Source organism: Odocoileus virginianus, chromosome 20 (assembly GCF_023699985.2).
Source record: "Odocoileus virginianus isolate 20LAN1187 ecotype Illinois chromosome 20, Ovbor_1.2, whole genome shotgun sequence".
NCBI lineage: Eukaryota > Metazoa > Chordata > Mammalia > Artiodactyla > Cervidae > Odocoileus > Odocoileus virginianus.
This window is the reverse complement of record NC_069693.1, coordinates 7,873,953-7,893,322: the sequence shown is the minus strand read 5'-3', so window position 1 is coordinate 7,893,322 and position 19,370 is coordinate 7,873,953. Positions and strand designations below refer to the sequence as shown.

Below are 19,370 nucleotides of genomic sequence, written 5' to 3'. Positions count from 1 at the left end.
TTCGCTGCCAGGGAAAAGAGCACGCGCTTCGCAGCCCCGCCCCTTCTTCCGGAACGACGAATTTCGAGGCTCCTATTGGGCTGAGGCGGGCCACGCCTCCCCGTGTCCCCCAATCAACTCCCCACTGGGTGCGCTCCCTCCTCCTCAGCCCCGCCCCAGTGCCCCACCGCCCCACCGCCCCACGTTACGTCGCTCCTTCTCTCCTCCTCCGTTATCCCGGGGGCTGTGCTCACGCGGCAAACCCACCTCCCCTTGCCTCTCATTGGTTGGTCAGGTCCCGCGCGAGCGGGATCGCGCCCTTCGCCCCCGCCCCCAAAGCCCGGCCATGCCTCTCCCCTCCCGCTTTCTCCAAGAGCCGGCGCGAGAGGGGTTTTGGCTGCTTCTCCTGCGCGCAGGGGTGCGCGCGCCTCCTGAGGACCACTCCCTCCGCCTCGCGCGAGTAGCCGCAGCGGCTAGCAGCCCCTCCCGCGCACGCACGCTTGCCCACCCCAGGCCTCTGCCCGGTCGCGGCTCTTCTCGGGCTCTGTCTGGCGCTGCAGCCACCGCAGTAGCGGCAATTTTTTTTTTTTTTTGTGGTGGTGGGGTTGGGGGAGAGCGCACGCGCACTGCGCCCTCCGCGCCCGTTCCCTGGACGCGGCCGCTGCGGTGGCAGTGAGTCCCTTGGGCGCGCACGCGCTCTTGCTTCTGCCCGCCACGCGCCGGTTAGACCCTCGCGGCGCGCGCTACAGGGGCCGTTATCCCCCTGCAACGGTCCCCGCGCCACGCACGCGCAGTAGCGAGGGGGAGCGCGCGCGGGAGCGGCGGCCGCAGGAAGGAGGCGCCGCCGCCGCCGCCGCCATTGCGAGGGAGGGAGGGAGCAAGCGAGCGAGGCTGGTCCGCCCTCCCCCTGGTTCCCGCCCCTCCCCCCTTCCCCTCCCCGCCCCCCCGCCCCGAGGGAGAGCAGCGGAGCGGCGGGAGGAGGAGGTGGAGGAGGCGGAGGAGGGAGCCCGCGAGGGAGGGTCCGCCCGGCCCCCCGCCGCCGGAGCTGCCGCCGCCGCCGCCACCGCCTCAGCCGCCGCCGGACTAGAAGCAGCAGAACATGGCGCCGGGGCCGCCGTCGCAGCTGCCGGGATCCCGAAGGCCAGGGCCGCGTTGAGGGCGCCCGGCTGGTGAGTGCGCGAGCTCGCGGGCCCGGGCGGCGAGGTCGGGCGCCGCCCCGCTGCGGGGTCCAGGGGGAGGCGGGGACGGCGGGGCCCGGAGCCCGCGAACAATGGAGGAGCCGGAGGGGGAGGGGAGGGAGCGGCCCCCCAGCCCCCCGGGCCCCGCCGGCCCCACCACCTCGCGCTGCGGCCCGGCCCGCCGGGGCCCGCCTGCCCTTCGGACTTGCCCCTGCCCGCCGCAGCCCTGCTGTCGCCGCGTCTGCCGCCACCCTCCAATCCATTGAGATCTCCGTGTCTGCCTCGGCTTCCTCCACCCCCCGACTTCAGCCACTCTGGTCTCAATTCTGCGCCTCCACCTTCTTTCCTCCGCCCCTCAGTAATGCCCTTCGCCCCCCACCCCCCACCGCTAGACTCTGCAGTGCTCTTGGGACCCTTTCGCATCCCTGAATTCTGGACCCCCACGTTCAGATTCGTGACCGTTCTGCCTTCTCTCCACTCTCACCAGCCTGGGTCCGGCCCTTTCTTTGACCATGTCCTGTTTCCCTCCCCTGCTGCACCCCCAGGAGCTGTCCGTCTAGGACCTCTGGTTCCATCTCCTCGGTGATTCATCCGAGACCCTCTTCGTCTTGACACTACTGCTCCTAGGTCTTCTCCTTTTAATTCCACGTCCTTCTTGGGTCCTACTGCCTACTGACAAAACCTGCCGCCTCCCTCCGGCCCCACTCCCCACGGGATACCCCTGGACTCTGACCCCTGCCAATCTCGATGCAGTCCCCTGCCCCCTCTTGGACTCCGACGCGCCATGCTCGCCTCCTCCCCTCCGATCTTGCTTCATTTCTTGCCATTCAGATCCTTGCCTCTCTTCCAGACCCTTCCGCCTCCCCACTCTGCCCCTCGTCTAGTCTCCAATCTTGCGGTGCCCTCCTTGCTTTCTGACTTGGCCTTTCTTGAAGCAGCCTCCACAGCCTTCTCTGACCCTGCAGCTCTCTCGTTCCTGCCGTCCGCTTCTCTGACCTTTCTCTCTCACTCAGCCTTGCCGCAGCCTGGCGCCCTGCAGTCCCCGTTGAGGTTTCTTCTCTCCCCCACCTCCTTATTGGCCCCCTCTTTAGTCTTTGCATTCATTTGTTCACGCTTCCTTTGCCCTGTCTCCCCTTCATTTCTTCTTTGCTGAAGACCTGCTTGCAGCCTGTTTCTCCAAGGCCTGTCCTCTCCATTTTGGCCCTTACTGAAAGACTGGGAATTTCTCTTTGATCCATCACCCCCTTTCCCTTCCCATTCTTCACCCCACACCTGCCCCAGATCCTTTTTGCACCTGCTGTTGGCACTTGTTCAATTCTACCCCATCCTCTCTAATGTTTTCCTCTCAGCTCTGCCCCTTTGGGAGCTGTCCACTCTTGTCCACCTATGTTTTGGACCCATTTTAATTTTCCTACTGCTGTCTCCTCTTGGAGTGGTCCTGTTTAACTCTGGTCATCTTGTGACTGCCTCGGCTCTCTGTTGCCTCTCAATTCTAAGTTTCCCCCCTGGTCTTCTCCCCCCACCCCATTTTGATTCAGCCCTCAATATCCGCTCCTTTCTTGGATGGGTCCTCCCCCTTTTGCCTTGCCTCTTACCTCCTTTTTGAGTCTCCTTCCTCCGGGTCTGCTCAGTATAGAGATGTTTCCCTAAGCCTTCCTACCTGTCACTCCCCACAGCCCAGCTTCCTCTTGAAGCTGTCTCAGTTCTTGGCTAGAGTCTCCATCCCTTTTGTGATCCCTCTCGCAGTTCTGGTCTTCATTGCCTGGTTTTCTCCCTCATCTTTTCTTTCCTGTTGTATCTTGCTAGACTGCTGCTCTTCCCTTGTAGTTCCTATCAAATTTGCTTCTCCCAGCTCCCCTCTTGACCTGCCTATTCCTCACTGGGTTACTTCACTTCTTCCGGTATGCCTTTCTCTAGTCTCCATCTCACAGCTTTGGGGAGGAAGGGACTGGGTTGGGCCTAGGCTGCTTATGTTCACATTTAGACTACAGATTTGCTCAGCACTCTGACTCTGAGGGTTTTATCTCCAGGGATCCTGTGAGATCTGGGTAAATAGCTGGGGTTGGTTGATTAACTACTACTCTCTCGAGTAGGGGAGTGTTGCCCCTATTTCCCCCACTTTTACCAAGCATAGTGATGGTGGAGGTAGTTCTCTTTCCATTGCCCCACTTTTCTTTCCCCCTCCCATTTTGCTTCCCCACCCCTTTGAGTCCTGAGGCTTTGCAGTTTTGTGTCCTTTGGAAAAGGAGAAGGCAGCTGCTCACAGGTCTGTCTTTTCTTTTTCACTTTCCCTCCCTCCTCCTCTCAGCTGTCATAAAGAGATAGTTGTACCCTCTCCCCCTTTCACCTCCAAGCCAGCATCTTTTGGGAGAACTCAGGAGTGTGTTTTTTTGTTTGTTTGTGTTTTCCAGCCGACAAGTCCTATTTTTGTTTCACCTTTAGCTGCGGAAATGCCAGTTCTCAACTTCTCCCCAGCCCCACAGGGGTTATGGCCACACTTGGTGTTTACTGTTCTGGGTCTGCAGAAGCTGCCAGTCTTGCTTGGCTTCATTGATGGCCTCTGGTTTGCTCTGTGACCTTTGGGAAGGGTTGGAGGAAGGTGGGCTTGTTTCTTTTTCACCTCTGCCCCAGGAAGGATTCAGCTTCCTGGTCTTCAAAATGGTGAGGGCCTGGCTTTGGAAAGCTCTTTGCGGTTGTTTGTTGAAACAGAGTGCCAAGTGTCACTCAGATTTCTGCCCTCTGGTATTGCAGGCGCTTCCAGCCGCAGAAGCTGAATTCCTCTAGGTAGCTCCATGCTTGGGAGAAGGAGGGAACTCATTGGTGAACCAGGAGTACGTGGGTGGGCCCTGACCCTCCCAGGCCTTTTGACTGCCCTGATTTGGTAGAGAAATGAGTGCCAGGAACGGGCTGATGTGATTGGGTTTTTGGTTTATTACCTGAAAAATGTACCATTGCTACCTTTCCCTGAGCTGTTTTCTCCAGTGATCTTCTGTTGGAGGTGAAATATAGGAAATTCATTCAGAGGAAGCAGTGGTTTTATAGAAAATCGTCCAAGCCTTTTCCTTCCTTAACTTGGGAGAAGGAACCTTTGGCATGTTCTAGGTTTATTTATTTTATTTCTTAAGTAGATCGAAAGCCTGATTTTTTTCCCCCTGTGGCCTAGGGCAATTGCATATTAAAGCAGCCATCCAGCTGTGAAGGAACATTTACTGGAAGGACTTTCTTAACTGAGCTATGATCAAACTTCGTTTACTTCACCACTTAAATTTAGAAATAGTTCTGTATGAATACATGTGAAATAAAAAACATTCGTTGTCATCTACAGAATTAGACCACTGACTCATCAAACGTTAGGGCATTTGTATATGAGACAGTGAAAGGGAATGACTAGTAGATCCTTATGGCTCCTTTAGCGCCTAAGTTCTCAGGACTTTAAATTTTGTGACAAGCAGAATCTGGTAAATTATCTTTGACATTTGTCTTCACCATTATTGACTTTAAGGGTTTTGGTTCATTTTTCTTCATTTCTGTTCATTTGATGAAAATAATTCTGATGAATTCTCTGAATTTATTTGAGTTTTTATGTTGCCTATGTTGGTATAAATAGTTGTTTTGGTTTTTATTCTTAATGTGCAAGTGACAGCTAATTAAGAACAAAAACAACTGTGTATGCAGTACTGCTTAAATTTGTGTTCCAGGGTTTTCACATCACTGGCAGCATAGGAAGTTTCTGCGTGCCCAAAGCCTAAGTTTACATAATAGGAGGAGAGGAGACAGAAGAACAAAGAGCTGTTTTTCTTCTGAGACTGGTAACTGATGTTCCAGAGATTGTCAGATTTCTTTGACGGTGACAGTGGCTCCAGCCCCTGTATCAACATTTGTTTTCATGATGGAATTGGGTGCTGCAGAAATCTGAGGTGGTAGGCTTGGCCTTCTGGAACATTTAATGTGCCAGTTGGGGGTGGGGTGTGGAGTAGGGGAAGGCAGTAGATGACTGTTTTCAACCTAGTAATGTGTCTTCAAGGGCTCTTGCCCTCCTTAGAAAATCTTTGTATTACTGGCCTGATTAGAATTCTGTCTTCATTTTTTATACTAGCCTTTACTTTTGTCTATGTCCCCCCTCCCTTACCTATTGCCCCTTTTTTCTTGCCATGATGAAGGCCAAAGATTTAGGACAATAAAAGGATCAGAAAACAGTCATTTCTGGGATTCCCTGGCAGTCCAGGGGTTGGGATTCCACACTTCCACTGCAGAGGGGTGCAGATCCCTGGTTGGGGAAATAAGATTTCATATGCTATGAGGCATGTGGCCACACACACAAGTCATTCTTCTTGATACTGGACACATGGAAAGAGTTGTCCCTGTGCATATCCATGGACCTGATGGTGACTTTCTGACAAAGGACAGTCTTGGGAGAGTGAGGGTTGTATGGGTGACTGTGAACTATAGCCTCATAGGTGTGGTCAGTCTTGATGTAATGAGGAAATGCATTGGGCTGGTACAGTTGGCGATCGACAGGTGAGCTTGGTTGTTGCCCTCTAGCCTTGTCTGCTTTCCCCTCCTCCATCTGCTGTGGTGTTCTGAGAGGTGTTGGGCCTCTTAGAGGGCCTTTCGGTGGTAATGTGCTCTGACTACTGTCATTCACCCACTGACAGTCTAAACAGTGTGTTAATAGACCGAGTCCCTGTGACAGTTCATTGACCATCTAGTTCAGTCACTTAAAATTTCTTTTTCACACTATGTGAAATAAACTTGGAGAGTCTCCGTTTGAAGAGGGAAAGTGACCAGCAGAAATCCTTTGGCTTTGAAACAGCAGTTTAAAGATCAGTGCCTACTCTAACCTCCTCAGTTATAGTTGGGGAAATGGAAAGTTTGCAAGGGGCAAGATAAGGCTTCCTGTCATAGCTGAAAGAGTATTGGGCATACAGGTAGGAGACCTGGTCTAGGCTCTAACCTAATTAAATGGACTCTTGGACAAAATGCTTTACCTTTCTGGGCTTCTCATTCCCAGCCTGAAGTCTTGTTTGCCATCCAGCTCTAATTGTAGATTCTTGTTCTGGATCACAGACGACAGGACACTGGGATTGGCCTCTTGGTACTACTGTTAACCCCCTACCACCACCCACCCCATCCTGCCCCCATCAAATCCTGTAACCCAGAATGGGCCAGGCGATGGTGGGGCAGGGGGGCTCTTTCCTCATGGGATGCAGTAAAAAGAATTGGATTATCTTTGTTGTATGCTTTTTCAAATATAAAGTAAACACTTGCCTCTTTTTCAGCCATTCACATGAAGATAGTTTATAATTTGGGGAGAAAGGAACATTCAGATTATATTAACTACATAACTAAAACCATATACCTCCTAAAAAACAGTATGAAATTTTTCAAGCTGAGTCATTGTTGACCTAGGCTCTCAAATAGCAGTGGTTTGAATAGCACTTGGATTGCTGGTATTAAGAAATGCAAACAAATCTTTCATGTTCATCTCCCCCCAAATTTATTTCTATTTAATTTTTGATACAATGCTTTATCAGACTTCATCTATGAAGAGTTCTTGAAAATAGTATTTGATATCTGTCAGTATCATCTTCATTTCTTTGCTTTGTTGATGTTAAGAGACTTCATTAATTTGATATACTAGCAGAGAACCAACCATGAAGCATCCTCACAGGAAAGTAATATTTGTTTCAGTCAAAAGTAGCCAGACTTGCCTGTCTGCTTTATCTTCCTTTATTGAAATGGACACATTGTCATTTTATGAAATTTGCAGCAGTTGTGATGTTTGATCATGCATCTATAGGTATTTCAGACTGTTTCTGCTTTCCCAGTGTCTGCATTCTTTTTTGGAAACTGTTCTCTTGCTAGTCACTATTGTAATATTTGTGCTTGGTAATCAAACTTGAATAGTTGAGAGACAGCTTCCTATGGTAAAGAATGTTGAATTGATGATGAAGAAACCTAGGTCCTAGCCCTGAGTCTGCCGCTTACCAGCTGTGTGACTTTGGCCAAGTCATTTCACTTCTTGGCTGCAGTTTCCTCATGAGAAAAATGAAGGGGTTATACTAGTTGGTTTCCATTATTTCCCATCATACCTAAATACCTTGTATGTAGTAGGCCCTCAGTACTGCTGACTGAAACCACGCTGGTGCCAAAGACTTTTTTGCCGGGGGCCGAGGCGGGGGGGCATGCCTGCCACTGAAGCGTTTCAAGCCTAAAAATGGCCATTATGGATAGTGTACACATCTCCCCGACATTTTTGACATGCCTTCCTGGTCAGCATTTAATCTCTACACACACACATATGCACACATATCATAAATGTCTTGACCAGGGCTACACAACTAATATATGAGCTAATATATGGTAAGGTCATGTTATGAATCCATATCTGTCTGACTCTAAAATCCGTTTTTATTTTATTAGACTGCCTTGCCTCTCTGGGCTATAAGAATAAGCTGTAGTTCAATTCCTTGAGGAATTGTAGTCAGTTATAAACAATTAACTATATATGTAATATGGGGTGGGGTGAGGGAAGTAAATGTTGAATAGACTATTCTTACTAATTTCTAGCTGTTCCGGAGGTGGTCCCATAGTAATCTGAAAGATTCTCATATTCAGAGACTAAGCACACATCAGGTTCCATATCCCAATATTTTAAAAGAAATCCACAGCCACAAGTACCAGCTTGTCTTTGTAGTCAGTGTATTGAAGAAGTTGAGCATTTTATTTCTGACCTGGATTCACACCTGAGGTAGCAAAACTGTAAGTAAATTTACCTAACAGAAATAAGGTAGAAATGTTTGGTTATGGAGTGGCCTTAAATCTGTCTTTTCTCTGGCAAATAGAAACGTGTCTGAATAGCTCCTAATTGAGAGATTTTATTCTGAGAAAATTCTCTAGACAGCTAGAAATGTATAGATAAAAATATGCTTTGCCCCTTGACCTATTTGTATGGAGCTCCCTATAATATATTTTTTTTAAATTGCAATTCAAAAAGTTATTAAACAATGTTGGGGTGCAAGAATGTTTCCTAGCTACAGTTAATAGCCTCCTGAGGTGTAAAATACTTTTGTTGCATGGTACTTCTTCCCATCTCCATTTAGAGATAGAAAGGTCAAAACCAAGCCTTATCTATTTCAGCCTGCACTACTTAAGAATAAGATAAAGGAAAATGATTACTGTTAATTGCCATGGGCAATTAAAAAGGATTCTTTGATCAGTAACAAATTGATTGTGTACAAATGACAGTCAGCACTGCATTAATACAAGATTATTAGATTCTTGAAATCAGCATCTTCAGCCAGAGTGGCTTTCACTTCAAGGGAATTGTTTCACTGGGAATAGTGTACCTAAATGCTTGGTGATTAAAAGTATCACTAGAAAAAAAAAAAAGTATCACTAGGTCTTTATTTTTCAAAAATGCTTATTAAGTTTGTAGGTGGAAGACTGGTGGGTACCTCTTTTGTAATACTATTTTTAATGGACTGATATCATTGAATACTTTAATGCTGCTGACATAAAGGAAATTTATTCCACTGATTGGTCAGTCAGTTGAAGAATGTGGATGAAACCTTTGATAAATGAGGAAAAGGGCCTCAGATTGCTGTGGGAGTGGGCTGTTGGCATATGCCTAGTGTTAGTCAGTAGCCACAAAGGCTTAAAAATGGCCTCTTTAGCTAAAGTAGTTATAATTTGATGTGTATACAAGGAAGATGTATTTTCTTACATACATGTTGTACAGACTGCTTTTTCACATGCTAGGGCATAATTTTCTTTTTCACATAATTTTTTTTCCCTACTCAGTTCTCCTTTTTAATTTTATTTTCTACCACACAGTTCTTCATAAATTGAAAACTATTTGAGAGTCTGTATCTATAAGGTACTTCTCAGGACTTTAATACACAAATGTGAATGTGTGGGATCATATTTTTAACTTTTACAGGTTCGTTCAAAGTCGCATACCTGATGATGAATGGGTTAATAGTGATCTTGTACAAATTACAAGTGTCAGAAGCATCTAGTACTTACAGATCTTTTCTATTTTCTATTTGTGTTATAATTCCAGATTTTTGGAGTCTCTGTTTACTTGAAATTAAAATAGGTATGGTCACTGCTCTGACTTCATGATGGGACTGTCAGACAGGCAGACTGGGGCAAACTTTCTGGAAAGCAGTTTGGCAAGCGATACAATCCTTGGTCTGGTTATAGGTATCCATATGGACCAAGAACTGGAGATGAGGACCAAAATTTGATATGAATGTGTTAATTATAGTGATGTGTATTGGGAAAAAAAAGAAACAATCTAAATGTTTTAACTTTATGGAAAAGTCTGGAGTCATAAAAAAAGATGATTTTGGAGAATTCTTGACATGGGAAAGTACACACAAAATAAAGTTAAGTATGAGAAAAAAGCAGGATATAGAACTATAAACAGTATGATTCCAGTTATTTTAAAATATATATGGGAAAAAGTGGAAGAAATATGCCCACATGCTATTAGTATTTTTCTCTGTGTTGCAGAAATTTGAGTGATTGATTTTTTTCTGAGTTTTCCCAAGTTTTCCAAAATGATTTGCTATTTTTGATTCAGAGAAAAAAGATTGAAGATTTTTTTTTTGCAGTGTGGTTGTATTATGTTTGGTTTTTCTTGAAAACATGAAGGAAAAATTGAGCTGAAAAGCAGGAAATTAGTAATCATGAGTTCTGTTGGAGTTTAGTACCTTTGAAGGTAAAGGCAGTTACACTTCTTAGAGCAGTGATTGAATTAATGATAGCAGTGTAGCCTTCCTGGGTGGCGCTAGTGTTGAAAGAACCCACCTGCCAATGCAAGAGATTCGGGTTTGATCCCTGGGTGGGGAAGATCCTCTGGAGGAGGAAATGGCAACCCACTCCAGTGTTCTTGCCTGGGAAATCCTGTGAACAGAGGAGCCTGGTGGACTGTGGTCCATAGGGTTACAAAGAGTTGGACCGGACTGAAGCAGCTTAGCAGGCATGCGTGCATGGCAGTTATTACCGCGCAGGAGCAGCAGTTGCTTCTGGAGTGCCGGGAGATTCCTGTGTGTCCCCTCACGTCTCCCTCACCGTAATCCTCTGCTCCGAGGCAGGTGGTGCAACAGTGCGCAAGCTGAGACTCCCTCAGTGCACTTAGCAAGGCCACCAGGCTGCCAGGTCAGCAGTCTGGGTCAGAGCCTTTGCTTGGAGCCCCTACTTTCTAGCCCTTTCTCTGATGTGCCATATACTTCACAGAACTGATTTCACCCCAGAGATGAGGAGAGTAAAAGTCTTAACTTCCTTACTGATAGCTGTACCCTAGTCACTCAGTCGTGTTCACCTCTTTGCAACCCCATGAACCTCCTCTGTCCATGGAATTCCCCAGGTAAGAATACTGGAATAGGTTGCCATTTCCTCCTCCAGGGGATCTTCTCGACCCAAGGATCTAATCCAGGTCTCCTCCATTGCAGGCAGACTCTTAACCATCTGAGCCACCGGGAAGCTCTGTTCTCTTCAGCATGATATCCCCTGCCCTCAACCAAGCTTCTTTTAAAGGGGCCATTAGTGTATCACTTTTTTCTTTTCTCTGTCACAGTCAGGAATGGACATGGAACTAGTTATGTCCTCCCTTTCATGGGCCAAAAATCTTTTAAGAGTTAAATTATTTTACATTTGATTAATTTTACTATTAAAGTGAATTAAGGACTGTAGAGCAGAAGAGGAAAAGAAGAGGGAACATACTAATTCTTTGTAGCTCTAGAGGATAGAGGTGTAGGGAGACAAGTCTTTTTCCCTTTTCTTCTCCGTTCAGCCAGCGTTTAGGGGAGGGTCTATACCATGTAGAGCACCGGTTGTACAGAAGATGCCTTCTCTCTGAGAGTTGGCACACCATTTCTAAAACAAAAGCAGTTCTTCCCTTACAGGTAACACAAGGAGCACCCTGTTTCTGTACCAGAAAGTAAAAAATTTAGGAAGACCAGTGGCCTGATTTTATTATTTTTTTTTTAATCTGATCTTAAGGAATTAAGTGTGACTGAACATTGAAACACAATGCATTGACCAGGGAGGTAGGTTTCATTTTGCTATGAGAAGGAAAGGGGTCTAAGTTCATGTTTTGTTTTTAATAAGGAACAATGTGGAAATTTACATTTTCACCTTCTTTGTATTGTTGTTACCAGCAATTTGCACACATATGTACCTGTTCTTTCACTCCTCATTCTTTGTTTCACCAGGGAGAGTACTGAAGACCTGATGCGCGTTTGTAGTATCAGGGGTTGACAGATACCAGGGAGAAATTGGGAAACAGCTTGGAAGCTCTGGAGGACTTTTCGTTTTGTTCTCCCATTTATCCTGTGAACCCGTTGCTTTTATCCTAGAACAAACACGTCAATAGGAGCACGGTATTTGTTGAATTAAAGATAGGACTTTTGAGAGAAACCAGGAAAAATAAAGCCTCTGAAGTCTTTCAGTCCTTAGACTCTTGGGTTTCCTCTAGTGACGTAAAGAACCCTTTGTTGTTAGTGTTCATTTTGCTTCTTACCAGCTTTTGACCTTGGGCGTCATTTATCTCGAGTTCTTATATGTAAAATGGGCCTCAGTACTATTCTGCCTGCTGCAGAGACTTGTGTCCAGATTTTTTTTTTTTTTTTTTGAGAACTAAATGCCAACAGTGGATGTGGAAATTCTGTCACATTGGACTGCCTTTCAGTTTTCTGGGAGGATGAAAAGGAACAGTTTGATTAATGAAGCTGTTTAGGTAAACCAGCATGTTAGAGTGCTTCAAGAGGAACCTGGAGACGTTTTTGAATCAGTGGAGCATCAGTGCTATTGATTGGTCACCTTGTAATTACGGCAGCAGCAGCCAGTTTTAGGGTCTTCCCAGGGTCTCACACATATAAATGTTGTAGGTCACAGGCCACAGAGCAGTGTTAGCACTGAGGCCTCAGTTACTCCTTCTCCCATGATGACACATGACATCAGGTTGCATCCTAGTCCTACCTCCTGGCAACTCTGCACCCTCACATTGGTGCCTTCAAGCCCCTCATCCATAAAAAAGGGGAACAGTGTCTACTCATAGGTTCACTGTGCAAATTAAACAATGCATTTAAGAAGCGTAAGATCATGCCTGGGTCACAGAGAGTGCTTTGTAATGTCATTATTTGTGCAGTGGTCTTGACTTTTACAGGTCAGTTGACAATGTGGTGGTGGGGCCAAAAAGTATTACTTTACCAATTTTTAGTTTCGCCAAGGAGGACATTAAAAAAATGGGGTGGGGGGACTACCCACTATATTTGGTTAAAAGAAGAGGATCCACAATCAGAGTAAAAGATTGCCATTTTCCTTTTTTGGTGGGAGGGGTGGGAGGCACACTTCTGGCTTGCAGGATCTTAGTTCCCCAACCAGGAATCAAACCCTGGTCCCCCTGCAGTGGAAGCACAGACCTCTCTCTACTGGACCACCAAGAATTCCCAAAAGGTAGCCTTTTTCAAGGAAGTTGGCAGCTTTACGCAGACATACATAGGTGTATGTTTCTAATTCTCATTTTTACATAGACTGGGGAAAACTGCCACAGACCAGCACCAGTTGTATGTAGACAGTCATTAAATAGATTCCTGTCCTAGTTCCTCCATTTACTGTCACCTTAAAGAAGCTCTTTGACTTCTCTGAGCCTTCTTTTTCTTGTGTAAAATAAAGATACTAATTGCTATCTCACAGGTTTGTGAGAAGCCAGGGTAACTTGTGAAAAATGTTTGGCCTATAGTAAGTGTTGAGTTGACAGAGATCGTCCCTCTCAGATGGTTAGTTAAGTATTAAGCCAGGTAAGCGAAATCCCCTGTGCGTTGTGCCTTTGGGAGTTCCAAGCAGTAGGGCATCAGGCCCGACTGCAGAGATGTCCTGCAGAGGGGCCCTTCCCTCCATTCTCTCCTCTCTCGTGTGTTCTCCACAAGCCGCTGGAGGCACCGAGCAGAGCCTGACTGTTGCTCCCCGTCTTTAAAACCGTGAGTGCTTGTCTGTGGCTGTAGGGTTACGTCCAGATCACTAGTTTGGCCCATCCTGCCTTCCCAGCCTGGTCACTCCTGGTCTCCAGAGCATGCTCTGTTCTTTCTCTGCCTCTGTTTTTGGGGAAGCTGGTTCCTTTTGAGAGTTCCTTTACCTTTCCTCCGATTGGTGAATTTCCTGCTCACCCTTCCACATCCTCTCAAGTGTCCACTATTCTGAGGCCTTTCTTCCAGGGGGTTTTCCTCAAGTCTGTTCCATTAGCACTTTGCTGGTGACGTTAGACACATCCCTTGTTTCATGTAGTGATAATGTTTGTGCAGTTCTGAGTCAGCAGTCACAGAACACCTCTGTTGTCTCCTTATCTCTGCCCCCGGCCCAGCCATACAGTTGTTCTCTTTGGAGACATCAGTTTTCTACCAGGATTTTTTTTTTTTCCTTCCAGGGTTGCTTTTTGCACACATAAATAAGCAAATGGAAATGATATTTGCGTTCCAATAGAAGCATACTGTGATTACTGTTCTGCGTCTTCCTTTTTTTCACTTAATATTTTGGGATGGTCAGTGTTAACACAAAGGAAGCTTCCTTGTTCTTTTTCAACAGCCTCATGGTATTCCACCATACAGATATACTGTAATTAGCCAATCTCCTAGTGATGGGCATTGGATTTGTTTCCAGTTCTTTGCTTTTGCAATCAGTGCCGTAGGGGAAACTTGAAAATAATTTGCACAAGTGAGATTATTCCTGGAGGTGAAATTCCTGAAAGTAGAAAAGTTGTCTTCTTTTTTGGCTGAATGGCTTGTGGGATCTTAGTTCCCTGACCAGTGATTGAACCCGGGCCACCGCAGTGAAAGTGCTGAGTCCTAAGCACTAGACTGCCAGGGAATTCCTGTCTCCCACTTCTTCTTTTTTTTAAAAAATATCTATTTTTGGCTGTATCGTGTCTTTGTTGCTGCACGGCCTTTTCTCTAATTGCGGTGAGTGGGGGACTTCTCATTATGGTTGCTTCTCGTTGTGGAGCACCGTCTCTAGGGCGCACAGGCTTCAGTAGTTGATGGTTAAGCCAAGATGGATTTTTGAAAAATATTTTGATAGCCTGAGTCCTGATATTGGGGGTCTGCGGCTAGATCTAAGGCTCACTGAAGTTCTGGCAGCTGTCCCCCCATGGCTTTGAGTATTCTGATGGCCCATAGGACTTGGTTGGAAGATGTCTATGTAGCTCACTCAGCTGGGGACAGATTGGACTTTTCAAAAGCCCTCTCCCAACATGACAGTCAGTACAACACCCTTTCCCCTGTGAGCTCACTCCTGGGGAAATCCTTTCCCCCTTCACCAAGTGAAACTAGGTCCTCAGAGACTCCTGCAGTAATAGCCATTACTTCCTTAGTCTTCTGCATCCTAGGCACTGTCTTATGCAATTACGTGTATTAACTCAAGGAATCCACCTGACAGCTCTCAGAAGTAGGTGCAGGTGCTGTCCCTGTGCCCGCTTTACAGATGAGGGACCTGCGGCGTCTTGTGTTTAGGTAATGCGGGCAAATTCAGAGAAGAGAGTGAGAACACACCTGCCCTTTGGCAAGTGCCCAGTTGTGCTTCGGTTTTAGCAGACTGGTTTTGTGTGTGTGCTGTTTCTCTGTCTCTGCAGTTTCACCTTAATTGTTGACCTTGATTATTGGGAAATGTTTCTCCCACTGAAGGGTATTTGGATGAGCATAGTGTGTTCTTTTGTTTGTCCCCTTGATCCCTAGTTTAGCTTACCTGTTAAAGATTTCCAGAATGATCTAGCAGTTAATTCCACTTCTGTTTCCCATTCCTTTTTAGTGAGGTTCTAATTGGACTTTATAATCCAGTTTTTTCATCAAAGCTTATCTTAGCAAACTACAGCCAAAGCTTGTTATTACTCAATTCTTTCTGTAATGCCATCTTGAAACACTTTGTTTTTGGTTTTGGGGGAATAGCCCTGGAAATTTTGATATTGCATGATACTCAAGGGGAGGGCCAGTGGCATGTGTTGTGTGTCATCAGCCAGCCTGGAATGCTCACTTTAATAACCAAGTCAGATGCTTATCTCCCCAGAAACCTTCCCCCGATCCTTCCTCTGCGTCCAAGATCTGGATTAGCATCAGGGCTTCTTTTAGATCAGCCCTGTCTAGTCAGCTCTGTCCTTTACAACAGCTACGAGCCACTTGTTTCTACTCGACATGTAACTGGGGGACCAAGAAACTGAATTTTTAATTTTACTTAATTTTGATTAAACTTTAAATAGACAAATTATCAGGAGTGCAGATGTAGACAGTATCCTTCCTCCACAAGGGAGAGGTTTTTCTTTTTTCTACTTTTAATTCTGACACAGGGCCATGCTTATGTGTTTGACCAACGTTTGATCAATAGCCCTCAGTGGCTGAAATACACAAGGGAAGTTAAAATATTCCTTAAATTCTACTTCCTAGGGATAGCCGGTTTTACGAATTATGTTTTGGTTGTATAAAAAATTGCCAGTTTTCATTGACAGTGATTTTTGCACAGGATTCATCCTTGATTTTAGGAATTGACATTAATCAGGGTTGCTGTAGGTTTGGGAATTTTAGGAGATGGAGGCTTAGAATAAATGTAATAGAATGGGTCATAAGTTTAATAGAAGTATGACTAATATTGGTCAGGTAGCTTTATGAAGATTGTTGTGACATAATGGAATTCTGTCCTCATGATTCAGGTCCTTAATGAAAGTCTAAGAGGATAAATCATCATTCATCTTTCCACTTCCACTTTCCACATGATTTTGCTGGCATTTTGTTTTAAGGAGAAATTGGGTGTTTAGGTGTTTTGGCTTGACTACTTGGGGTGGTTGGACTCTTTAGAGAGAGGTTAAAGGATTCATGACTTGGTAGCAAGACTAAAGAAGCAGAAATGGATCTGCTAGAATTTCTTTTGCCTTCCCTAGTGGAAGCAGCACAGTAGGCCAAGTTCTTTTTGTAAAGGGGAGGATGGGATGTGTGTGTGTGCACGTGCATGCTCATGTACATACGCTTCTTGCCTGTGTAAAGCTGTCACTGATTTAGTTTTTATTACATTTCTTTGAATCCCTAATAGTTTTCTCTAAAGCATTTGTTTTTGGGAATTTCTCTTCTGAAATGATGTTGTATTTACATTCTAAGTGGGCTGATGATGTTCAGGCATAGCAAGGCATAGATAAAGAGTGGTGAAAAATGGCAAACTGTGGTGCTCAGAAGTAAATGAAGGAATTTTATAAAAGTCTTTGAATTAATGGAATATGGCATTGAATCCTGGAACAGAAAAGAGAATTAATGGAAAACTGAAATCCAAATAAAGTCTGCAGTTTAATTTTTTTGTACCAAAGATAATTTCTTTGTTTTGACACGTGTACCATGGTTATATTAACATGGGGGGAAGCTGGGTAAGGACATATGAGAACTCTCTGTAATATCTGCAGCTTTTCTGTAAGTCTAAAATTATTCCAGACTAAGTTTTTTTTTTTTAAAGAAGCCAGGAAGAGCATGAGCGTTTAGGGCTGTGACTTCATCAAGGGGGCGGGGTCTGTATAAATTTAGATTATATGAGGGCCCTCTGGGAGCTCTGCTGCTCTCCCCACTTACCTCCTTAAACTCAGTGTCGCAGCCATGTTGGATGACTGCAGCTCTCCCAGAGATCCTTGCTTCTGACTCTTTATGTACTGTTTTCTTTTTTATTGTATGTTTTCCTGCTATCCCCAACCCAACCAAAAATAAAATAATAAAAACAACTCCTAAAAACAACCCCCCCCAAAAAAAACAACCCCCCTCCCCCAAAACAACCCACTTAACTAATTCCTGTTAATTCTTTAGGTCTGCCTTAGATTTTATTTTCCTCAGAAAGCCACCCCTGACCTGCAGTGCTCAGCCTCTTGCCAGAGTTTATTCCTCATGTGGTATTTACCACTCCGTGTTCTAACTGCCTGTTTTCTTTACTCTTTATCCAGCCACATTTTAAACACCTTAAAAAGACAGGGGCTGTTCTTTCCTTCATTTTATCTCTAAGCATATGACCCAGGAATATAGGCATCATTGATGTTGAGGAAGTATTTCTTGAGTAAATAATCTTTACGACGAGAAGCAAGACACCTGCTCGCGCCCCCTCAGACCCCTTCAGTGAGGCAGTTTCGCTCGCTCCCTTAGGCAGTGGTGGCTGTCGTCGGCTGTATGCTGGCGTGTATGCCATAGATGGCCGGTCCCTGCCAGAAAATCAGGACTATGGAGATGAGGAGGTTCTTTTTTAACAAACTTAGGCTTTCATTTCAAGCTCCCAGGAGTCCAATTTAGGAAAATATTTTGTTTTAAAATCTGCTAGTTATGTACCAAGTTATCTTTTCCTGTACTACGTTAATTTATATCTCACTTTACCATAAGAAATAATGTGTAGGTTATTTTAAATCTGTTCTTTAAGTAAACCATTATCTAGATAATTAAGACTGTCAGATTTGGCCCCTGCTTTTGAATTTCTTACATTCTATTTGGAGGAGAATAAGCGTGCTTACCTCACAGTTTATTATTGTGGCGTAATAACATGACTTAGGTAGTGAGATGAGCAGGGGCCCTTCACCATGGTGGGCCGTGAGACAGTGCCAGTATAAGCTGTTGCCTGTGTCTTCAATTTCCTTTATGTTGGTATGACCTCTAATGAACAAAAAGGTTGATGAATTTGGGTTGCCTCTAGCACAACTTCCTGGTCGCTTCCCTGGTGCCTCAGATGGTAAAGCGTCTGCCTGCAATTCGGAAGACCTGGGTTCAATCCCTGGGTTGGGAAGATCCCCTGGAGGAGGAAATGGCAACCCACTCCAGTACTCTTGCCTGGAAAATCCCATGGATGGAGGAGTCTGGTAGGCTACAGTCCATGGGGTCGCAAAGAGTCGGACACAACTGAGCGACTTCACTTTCCTAGTACAACAGGGATTAGACATGCAGATTCTAGGGAAAAGTTATGAATTCAAGGGTCTACGGACCCTTAAGTGATTGAAATGGGGGAGTGTCCATGATACTGTCAAGAGTATGTGCTGAATTTGGTTCTGTTTATTTTCTGTGAAGAGAGGATCTGTAGCTTTCATTTAATTCTCAAAGGAATCCATGACCCAAAAAAGATTAGAACCCTCACTGGTTTAGAGTAACACTGAGACCCATGACCTCATTTTGTCTCCCTTTTATTTGACCATTTTAGATGGAGCACTGCATTTTGTTTTTCCCTGATGCTTACTTGGAGGAGTCAACTGTTGAACATATAAGGGAGGCGTGTGTAAATTTTCTTTTCCAAAGCTGAGCTTAGGGCTCTTAAGTCTTCATCTGTTCTCTCATTGTTTAGTAAAAATGGCTTTGTATTTGAAATATGAGCACTACTTTTCCTGGGTCTGAGTAGCTGAGCACTGGTCACATAAAGATGAAAATGACTAGGTTCTGACCTTAACTAGGCTTTCAGTGATATACAGTGTAAGTGCTCTGAAATGGTAGCTAATAGTCTCACGGGAACAACTATCATATAGTGTCATGGCTATAATCTTGGAAGATGTACAGGGTAGAATAGGAACATGCGGGAAAGGTTTTCTTGACTTTGTTTCATTGAAATTTCACTGTTGATTTATTTCATTACCTCAGTGGTATTTTGCAAACCTTTGCATGCAAGGCTGTAACATAGCTGAGGTCCGTAGGGTCATTGACAAGCCATAGAGGCCCAGTTGGAAATAAAACAGAGACTGAGGTCCACACTGTAACACATGCATTCATGTGGCACTCTTAAAGACTATTGACACCATTTCCCCCTTCTGTGGGCAGGTTCTCCTTGCCTTAGTCACTTGGCAGGTGTTTATTGGCCAGCCATAGGGTGTGTAATACTGGAAGTGGAACCTTGGACCGGACTGTTTACTTACTAGGAGATGGCAGTGTCTTCTGGTTGCTCCCCACAATCAATATGGTGACAAGGTCCTTTTTGCTGGGAGGCAATATAGATGGACTTTGGAAGTCAAAATGCCAGAGTTCTAAACCTGACTTTGCCATTTTCCAGTTAAGTAGCCTTGAATCAGGTCAGTTGACCCCTCTGAGCTTCTGTTTCCTCTTGTGTATACAGAGATATAACTGTTATATAGGACTTTTTATTATATACTGCATATCAACTGTTTTACAGAGGACCTGTCACATAGCTGGGCCCAATAAGTGGAAGATATATTGCTGTTGGCTGATGGGC

The 19,370-nt window shown here is 45.2% G+C and overlaps 1 protein-coding gene across 2 annotated transcripts in view; it reads left to right on the top strand.

The window, feature by feature from the left end:
• Positions 1-321: 321 nt before the first annotated feature.
• The window catches only part of ARHGAP35 (Rho GTPase activating protein 35), a 114,470-nt gene continuing 95,421 nt past the window's right edge, over positions 322-19,370 (top strand). The window contains exon 1 of one of the 2 annotated variants that reach the window (XM_070450665.1): positions 322-1,148. The gene's annotated coding sequence lies outside the window, so the exon portion shown is untranslated. The remainder of the gene's footprint in view (positions 1,149-19,370) is intronic. The other variant, XM_070450664.1, reaches the window with a different exon arrangement.